The sequence below is a fragment of the Saimiri boliviensis genome, chromosome 1 (genome assembly GCF_048565385.1).
Source record: "Saimiri boliviensis isolate mSaiBol1 chromosome 1, mSaiBol1.pri, whole genome shotgun sequence".
Classification (NCBI taxonomy): domain Eukaryota; kingdom Metazoa; phylum Chordata; class Mammalia; order Primates; family Cebidae; genus Saimiri; species Saimiri boliviensis.
Genome location: NC_133449.1, coordinates 299,925,125 through 299,934,939, shown reverse-complemented (window position 1 = coordinate 299,934,939; position 9,815 = coordinate 299,925,125). Strand labels below are relative to the sequence as shown.

General features: G+C 46.6%; 1 long non-coding RNA gene across 1 annotated transcript; it reads left to right on the top strand.

Annotated features, from left to right (window-relative positions):
- The first annotated feature begins 4,739 nt into the window (after positions 1-4,739).
- Positions 4,740-9,578, top strand: LOC141583556 (uncharacterized). The gene is made up of 4 exons (XR_012516211.1): positions 4,740-4,888; positions 7,225-7,398; positions 7,813-7,894; positions 9,128-9,578. It is a non-coding gene; the product is annotated as an uncharacterized LOC141583556 (long non-coding RNA).
- The last annotated feature ends 237 nt before the right edge of the window (positions 9,579-9,815 follow it).

Here is a 9,815-nt window from a genome sequence, read left to right as displayed (position 1 = left end):
CTGAACATTTTTCTCAAAGTGTACACAGATCTGGGAGTAGTTTGAATTCCAATAAGCCAATGTGGAAAAAGCCCATAATACATCAGGCATCAGATAGAGTCCTTAGAAACATTGCTTCAGAAGTGGAGCTAAATTAGCTAAATCAGCTTTAGACTATGTAGCACTCTGACTTTCCCTAACAAAGCTTCAGATCCTCAAAAGATCAAACTAATTTAAAAAAACCTAAGTATAAACAGGACCCCCCCCCCCCACACACACAATATTCTGTGTAGGAATCTAATAACGTCTGGCATCCAACAACATAAAATTAACAGTTTTCAACATCCAGTGAGCAAGCAAGCAAACCAACCAACCAACCAAGCCACTTCCAGGCATGCATGAGCGGAGGAAAGTATGACTTAAGACCTGCAGAAAAGTCAGTCAAGAGCTGCCTCTTATTAGCAGCTATGGAGGCCAAAAGAAAGTGGACTAACATCCTTAAGTGCTGGAAGGAAATGAATGTCATCCCCAAATACCATATTCAGTGAAACTGTCATCCAAGAATGGAGGTACAATAAAGACACTTTAAGATATAAGATGACTAAAAGAACCCGTCACTATAAGAAATGCTGAGAGTAGTTCCTGAAGAAGAATAGTAGTGACATCAGATGGAAGCTCAGAACATATGGGACAAAAAGCGTATCAGAAATGGTAAATATCTAAATAAATTCAAAATACTGGTTTTTTTTTCTGCCTTTCTTCACCTTGATTTCTTAGAAGCTATAAACTGTTTTGAAAATTGTAAGATTGTGTCATGAGTTTGTAATGTATGTTGTTGCATTATATATGACAATAATAACATAAGGACAGGGAAGAAATATAGACCTTAAAGTTGTAAGTTTTCAATATTTTACATAAAAAGTGGACCTACTAAAAGTTAAAAAAGATGTATTAAATTCCCAGAGCAACCATGAAAGGAAATGGAAATCTATAAAATGAATAGTAGTGCAATGTATGACAATAGTAGCCCTATAAAGATACTACCTGAGACTGGGTAATTTATAAAGCAAAGAGGTTTAATTAACTCACAGTTACACATGGCTGGGGGGGCCTCAAGAAACTTACAATTATGGCAGAAGGGGAAGTAGGCACATCTTACATGGTGGCAGGTAGAGAGAGAGCATGAAGGAGAACTCTCAAACACTTATAAAACCATCAGATCTCATGAGAACTCATTCACTATCATGAGAGCAGCATGAAGAACCACACCTGTGATCCAATCATCACCTCTCACCAGGTTCCTCCCTCAACATGTGGGAATTATGGGGATTACAGTTTGAGATGAGATTTGGGTGAGGACACAGAACCAAACTATATAAGATGAATAGGTAAATAGATGGATAGATGGATAGATAGATGGATGGATAGATGGATAGATGGATGGATAGATAGATGGATAGATGGATAGATAGATGGATAGATGCTTAGATAGATGGATGGATAGATGGATAGATGGCTAGATGCATAGATGGATAGATGGCTGGATGGATAGATAGATAGATAGATGGATAGATGGATAGATAGATGGATAGATGGATAGATGGATAGATAGATGGATAGATGGCTGGATAGATGGATAGATAGATGGATAGATGGATAGATAGATGGATAGATGGATATATGACTGGATAGATGGATAGATGGATGGATGGATAGATGGATAGATGGCTAGATAGAACTATTGCATCAACAGTAGAGACAAAATTAAACCATAAAAATATTAAATTAATTCAAAACAAGGCAGAAAATGAGGAAAATAAAAATCAAGCCGGGCACGGTGGCTCACGCCTGTAATCCCACAACTTTGGGAAGCCAAGATGGATGGATCACAAGTTCAAGAGATCAAGACCATCCTGGTCAACACGGTGAAACCCCGTCTCTACTAAAAATACAAAAAATTAGCTGGGCATGGTGGCATGTGCCTGTAATCCCAGCAACTCAGGAGGCTGAGGCAGGAGAATTGCCTGAACCCAGGAGGCAGAGGTTGCGGTGAGCCGAGATCGCACCGTTGCACTCCAGCCTGAGTAACAAGAGCGAAACTCCATCTCAAAAAAAAAAGAAAAAAAAATCAAGTAGAAAATATGGACATCTTTCAAAGTGGCAGAATTAAATCTAACTGTATCAATAATTACATTAAATGGAAATAGTCTAAAGAGTGTTTGCTGCTAGAAGGTGTTCTTTAAGGGAGAAAGCTGAATCAAAAACTTAGAGTTTAAATTCCAATGTAATGTAAATTATTTTTGCTCAATTAATTTGTAACATCACAATACTCTGAAAAATGGTAATGTAGTTTCCTCAGACTCTGAGTATGTTAGATATAAGTAATAAATGTGAATGTGTCTAGGTTTATGTACTAATGTTTATTATAAATTGGACAATTTCTCAAGGGATGAACAACATAAATTAATCTTGTAGTTTCTGCTGTCTTGAAGTAGAAAGAGTGAGTTGAACAATAACTCATTGATATTTAGAAAATGCTAGACATATCCTGCTGTGCTTTTTTCTACTGCTGAAAACAATTGGGATTTGAACAACTCTTTTTATTTTTTTTAAGTGCAGACAAAAAAAGATTGTATTTCTGACAAGAAGGCTCCCTGGAGTCAGTGCATCGAATGGAGGAAATGAGTCTGGTTGAAGCTGGGAAACCTTCTCGCCTTCTCTCTGGTGGCTGTGTGGGTCTCTGACCCTTGGAGACCAGCACTTCAACTCCGCCCTTTACTGGAAAAGGCATTTTGGTGTCAGTCATGGGATATGCTGCTTTCAACTCTTGGAATCCTGCTCAACTCTTGACCCAACCCCCAGTCTTCAATTCCCTGTGGTAACAATAACCAAATAATCAACCAAGCTGTGCTTCTACATCATTCCTGGGCACCGAGGACCGTGGGTCCCCACGCACCCCACACAAATGCAGACCTCTGCTTGGAAGTCCACACCGCATGTGGTGTCTCCCAGCTACGGCTGTACTGACATCGCCGTTGTTGGTTTTGTTTTTGTGTGTGTTTCTGTTTTAAGCAACTGACTGATCCAAGCATTGCAACGAATCTGGCTATTGTGGCCATTTCTGAGACCAAGTCAGTTTCCTGTTTCAATGGCTTGTGGGAACCATTTAGATTGTGCAAATGATTAAATGACTACATCACTTTGATTGCTCTAAATAAATACAGCCTGAAGCAGCCTGCCCTTAAAATAGCAAATAAGCGAGGCAAGATCGAGTGTCATGGAGTTCTTTAGATACAAAAATCAATAAGGTAATTCAGGTTCTAAGGAGAAATACTTGACCCACTGCTCACATTTATTCTGTAGATTCCTGGCAGAAGCCAAGAACTGTCTTAAAATAAATTTTATAAGTAAATAAGTTATAATGCCTAGGTTAGCCCATTCGTTAATGATTTTCTGTTTCAAGTGTAAATATTTCTTAGTGATTACAAGTGGATCAGTGTAATGAAAACATATTGACTAGACAAACTAAATGTGCAGCGTACATGTGACATCAACACTGGTTTCAGTTTGTTTCAAGAAAAAAATAAGAAAAAAATTGGCCTCTTCCATGGCAAAGAGTGGCCACTACTGGGGTAATTCAAACAATGCAGTGTAATACAGGAAAGCCTTTGAAGACAGGAGGCGCAGAATATTTCCAATGCTCATAAAGACAGCGGATGTCCAAAATTATTCCCTGGAGAAAACTCTCATCTGGAGCTTTTGGGCTAGCAATACTTGTTTAAAAACACAGGTGCATTTCCCTCTCAGTGAACTGAGCATGCAGTGCTGAGGCACCTGTGAGTCACCACACCTGCAGCAAACGCCCTGGGCTTCTGCACCACGGCCTCCATGGGGCGAACTCCAGGCTCCTTGCTGTCCCCACCAGGCGCTGAAGACACGGTGATGTTCAGCACAGCCCACCTCCTGAGGCCGTCAGCATTCTCCTGTTCTCTGTGGACAGTCTCGCCCAGGTGATGTCCTGGTGTGCTGCGTGGCTGTCCCACCTGGGAACCCATGAGACACACTGGTGGGCGCAGTGATTGCATTTGGCAAAGGCTCATTCACCAGGAGAGCGAGTTGTGGCTGTGTGCAGCGGGACCCGCAGCTCTGGACGTCCAGAGGAGGGGTCACACGGAGAAGCTGCCATCGCCACACTGAAACAGGACGCTAGTGCGTTCTTCCTGCAGAGTTGTTTATGAACGAAGGACTTAGAGAAGAAGGCATGGGTGGAGAGAGGGGGTTGGCAGTGAGCGAGGGAGAGGTGGGCAGAGGTAAGCGGTGGAGCCCACAGCTGGAGGCCGACACTGAGCTAATTGGCGGGGAGATGGGGAGAACAGAGACTGTGACCACGGTGGGAAAGCCTGCCTGAAGAAAATCCAGATCGCCTGCCCCTGGGCTGTGGGCAGAGAAGCACGTGGGCGCAGCCAGCAGCAGAGCAGAGGCCTCTCTCCACTCCACCCTCTGCACTCACCCTCCGCCCACCTGCAAGGACAGGGGCATCAGAGGCAGCAGCCGCAGCCCTCATCCGCGCAGGCCTGTCTCTGAGCAGATGCCTTTTGTCCCCTTCCCTTCTGGCGTGTGCGATGCTGTCCGGATGTAATGCGCAGCTGTCGGGCGCGCACAGAAACACGCAGGGTGCTCGGCTTTCCTGTGCACACTCTGGGAAGCTTCTCATGTGCGCTGAGTCAGCCACAGGAGAAACGCGTTATTGCCTGGGGGGTGCTTGTACCCACCAGGGCCTTTCGGAGTTGAGAGAGGCAGCATCTTGCAGAGAGGACTGTTCTGGAAACTTCCCTGCGGGCACCTGCTCTGGGGGCTCCTTCTGTGTGGTGAAGACGTCTCTGACAAAACACTGCCATGGCAGAGGCAGGTACGCTCGAGAGAGACCATTTCCCCACCCCAGGAACGTTCATTCCTGCCATGGAACCTTCGCGTTCACTCCACAGAGGCTGAGCCGGCTTGTGGGGCTTGGCAAGGAGAGGGGACGGGGCTGTGGGGGTGTGGGGGCGCAGCAAACCCTCAGGAGCTGAGCCACCGCTGGCTGCAGGGGTCCTATCCTGGGGAACGCGGTCCCTGGCGCCCAGCAGGGCCCAGCCACCTCCCAGCCGGGTTCCGGGCGTTTCCGTCTTCCCCCTCCCCCGCAAGCCCATGGCTCAGAACACACCTGCCTCACAAAGAAACGCCCGAGTATTTCCCTCCCCGGTAATTTCCTCCCTACGTCTTTGCTTTGCAAAAGCCCCCTCTGAGAGCTGGAGCGCAGTGCGGCCCGCCCGCACCTCCCTCCTGCAGGCGGCTGGGCATCGATCGCCCCGGGCCTAATGAACCCTAATAACAGCTCTATCACCGCCCGCCCGCCCATTGGCCCGGGTGCCCTCCAAATTAGCCACAAAGAAGCCAGCCTGTCAATATTAATTCCGCCGCGGAGATTACTTGTTATGGGAGAACAAAGGTGTTCTGGCTGGAGCTGAACAACTTAACTCCTTGTCTCATAAAATTTAAGCTGCTATTGATCGCCCACCGCATTGTGTGCGGATTAAACACGTGCGCGTGCACACCCGGGCCCCCGCGCGCCCACACCCGGGGCGCCCGGCCCGCCCTGCCCGGCTCAGGCAGCGCCCACCTCCTCCCCTGCCCCGAATCATTCAGCAGCACGCGGCAAATTAAATCAATGAATTCATCCTAGCAGATGGCCACTTTAACACTCAGTTAGCCTTTAGATAATTGAGCGTTGACTCCGGAATCATAAAATGGATGGCTCGTTTGTACATTTTACTGAAATAGATCACCGAGGTTAAATAAATGAAATCCCATTTGTCAGGCGGTAATAAATGGCCTCCCCTTCTGCAAACAGCTCTGTTTGGCCTAATAAATACAGGGACGTTACAGCGCTCCTCCCTTGATAGGGTTACAGCTTAATGAAATGGCCTTCCCTCGGCTTGTTTTTGCCGCCTCCTGCACCGTGTGATAAGTAGCAAACCAACGAAGCTTGTAATTACAATCTTACAGAAACCCGGCCAATCTGTATATAAATCTCACCCTCCAATTACAAGATGTAATAATTTTGCAGTCAAGCTGGTAATGAGGTCTAATACTCATGCCTGTGATAATCCCCCCTGGATGCTGACTCTATCAGATGTTAGCTTTGTAATTATACTGGCAGAAAATCATTATTTCATGTTCAGCAGAAAAATGAGGTTGGTGGGAAGTTAATTTTCTCTATGCTCTGTGAAGCATAGACAAAATTTTAATGATTTAATCATTATGGTTATCCCTTTTGCAATTGACCCACGTTACTTGTGTAGAAACATTGGCACATTTAAAAGTCCCTGTTACCCGATAAAGCTTGCCAGGTATGCAGCTTTTAATGTAAGAATAACTGTGTACAATTAAACTATTACCCTGTCGATAGGGAAAATTCATTTTACTTTTAGTTTCTGTTATTTGTGTGTGTGATTCATGGAAATGTTTATGTCTTGCCCACACTATAATAAATGGCTAATTTAAAACAAAATTGAATTATGCGGTTCTGATTATCCTAACCCTGCAAATAGCATCACAGAAGAAGGAGCAGACCAGATGATTTTTGGGTAGGGGCCTGAGACATGATGGCTTCTGTGTCCCCTGTAAAGAATAAGGACAAAAAAATGAAAGAGTTGCCAATATCCCACTTGGGGAATGTGATTTTTCAAATATGAGTCCTTAGTATTTCTCAGTCTGGCTGAGGGACTGTGTATAAATGATGCACTTTTAGATACAGTGAATGCTTCAACATCATTTTTTCCCCATACTTTTGGTGACTCTTCAGTGACGTAGTGGAAGATACACATTACACACAGGACAGCTCAGCAACGCCAGGCTAGAGAAAGATAAGGGTACGAGACCTGCCTCCCAGGGGGCCAGATTTAATGAGGAACTTTGGAAAACATAGTCGCAGTGCTATATTTTGTGGTAAAACTAGCTTTGTCCTGAAACTCCTAACAAGGAGAGGAGAATGTTTCTGCCTGCCTGGTCAAACGTGGCCCACGGCTGAAGATTCTGTGCCTGTGTCTACACCAGGCTGCTCTGGGGTTGACTGAGCTCACCAGCCAGCACAGCCCCACGCCGGGTCACAGTGAGGGTTCCAGCGAGTGAAGAAGGTGCCTGGGGCATAATCCTGTCCCTGGTTTTGGACTTACTTTTTTTTTTTCTCTCTGTCCTTTCTTGCAGAACTGGAGTCTTTGGAATCAGCCATGCCCACACCTCCTAGGATTGTGTTTTCCACAGAGGCGGTACTAATTTACATTCCCATCAGCAATGTATAAGCTAACCCGTTTCACTGCATCCTCACCAACATTTATTGTCTTTGGACTTTTTAATAACAACGGTCCTGGCTGGGATAAGGTAGGATCTCGTGGTGGTTGTAATTTGTATTTCCCTGATGATTAGTGGTACACACACTGGGGTGTGTGCTGCAGCTGGGGGAAGCTGCCCAGCGCCCTGTGGGCCATGCAGTGGGTGTGCTCAGCTCTACAGGGCAGAGACTTACAGGTATGATTCCAGGTCATTTTTAAGAAAAATTCCATATTAGTGAATTAGCTTTTTGCTACACTCCATCTGTATAGAAAGATATCAGTATCTATTGCAAACAGCAGATGCAGTTTTATGCACACAATCGTAATTTCTGTAGATACCAAGCTGAACTATGCAAATCTAGATTTAAGTGTATAATTAAACTGTGACACGTGGTGTCTCCTTTTGCGGTTATAACTCTCAAAATTGTAAGATAATTGATCATTGAAGATTTTGCCTTTTCAGGATAAAAGCCAAAGTGATTGCTCCAAATGGACACCCACGCCAGTCACCTGTGTAAAGATCATGGCGTGTCTCACGAAAGCAGGTATGTATGAAGGCGGGGTTGACATCGATGATTAAACCAAGCAGTACAGAAGCATCCGTGCTGGTAATTTACCCCCGTCCTTCCCTTCGTTAGATATCCCCTTCCAGGGAACCGTGAGTGAGAAGGGGTCAACACCCGTGGGACATGGAGTGTGAGATTGCTGGTGGGTGGGTCGGGCGGGAGGTCTCAGGGCTGACCCAGAGGGCTGTGTAAGTGTAAGCTGTCCGCCTTCAAGAGGCCCAGTTTGTGCGGCGGTCTATATGAATGGCCATCCCTGGAACTGCAAAACGAGTGGCCTGTGTCCCATGCACAGTGGCCAAGGGTATGCTGTACACAATGGCCTGAGCCTGCGAGGCCTGGCAGGTGCCTCCAAGCACCCTGCCTCAGGCCCTGACTTCCCTGGGAGGGGAGCTGGCGCTGAGCTCCTGCTTGCCAAGATTCTGTGGGGTGTGCTCTCTCGCCCTGCCTGCCTCTGCAGATCATTTCCAGCAAGTTCTCCGGCAGGCTGTTTGTGCCTTCCCTTCTCATCCCCCTGCAGAGGCTGCCAGGCCTTGCAAAGCTTGGCGCTCTGGCTTTGCATGGCTTGGATCTAGGTATGAGCCTGAGACCATGGGCGAGCTAAATGGAGAGAAGAAGGAGATCCTTTCATAACCACCCCTCCCCTTACCCAAGAGGAAGGAGAGATTCACAGATTTGCGCAAAGGCTCCCACACAGACTTGGTGGGAAGCCGTCCTCAGAGGCTCCAGCGCACGTGGCCTGGGGCTCGTTCATTGCTGAGCAGGGGCCGTGTTCCTGCCCCCCAGAATGGCCCCGCTGGCTTGGCCACATTGCCTGTCCTTCCTGCCACATCAGAGAGAGATTTTTGGTTCCCTGAAAAGTACCATCAAAATCCCTAGAATCCTTAGTGTGTGTGTGTGTGTGTGTGTGTGTGTGTGTGTGTTTTAAAGGAATGGCTTTCTTCCTGCCCATATCAAATCATCAGCGGAATGATGCATTTCGGTTTCTCTGCTTCCCTTTCAAGATTAGGAATCGTCCTTTATTAGTGTCTTCAAGATGGGAGTGGTTAACAAAATTATACCCACATCGAAGGAACGGGCTTTCTTTAGAAGGTCAGAGCAAGGTCGGTCCCAGCGCGCCTGCATCACAGGTGTTCTAGGTTACTCTATTAGTCTGTTATCATGCTGCTAATAAAGACATACCTGAGACTGAGTAATTTATTTTTTTAAAAAAAGGTTTAATGGACTCACAGTTCCACATGGCTGGGGAGGATGGCGGAGGATGAAGAGCAAAGGGAAGTCTTCTGTGGCAGCCAGCAAGAGAGAGCGGTGGCCGGGAATGCCCATCTGTGAAACCTTCAGCTCTCGTGAGACCTTCTTCACTACCGTGAGAACAGGCTGCGAAACCCGTCCCCGTGATTCAGTTCTCTCCCGCCAGGTGCCACCCACACCACCTGGGAATGATGGGAGCTGCAGTTTCAGATGAGATTTGGGCTGGAACAGTTAGAGGGGTCAAGCTTCAGGGCATACTCTTGCAAAGGAAGGGGACAAGAGTCAGGTTGCAGGATGGCTGGATTTCCTGCTAAATGAGGGTCTTTAAGAAAAATGACAGGCTTTTGTGGCTCAAGTACAAGCAGAGATTTTCAAAGCCTGCTTGAGCCCGAGGCTGGCAGGGCCCATCCAGCGGGAGCAGCGCCCTCTGTGCAGCAGCCGCCAGCCTCTGTCCTGGGCAGGATGTCGTCAGCACCGGCAGGTCCTCCCGGGCTATGAAGTGAGGTGAGTCGGTGGGTTCTGACACCAATGTTCGACTTACGTTTCTACGTTGTTTTATTTTCTCTCAGTTTCTGTAAACTTCTGCAAGTCTTCATGGACAGGTACATTTACCCAGGGAGCCCGAAATGAATTTTAATTAGGAATTGAGATG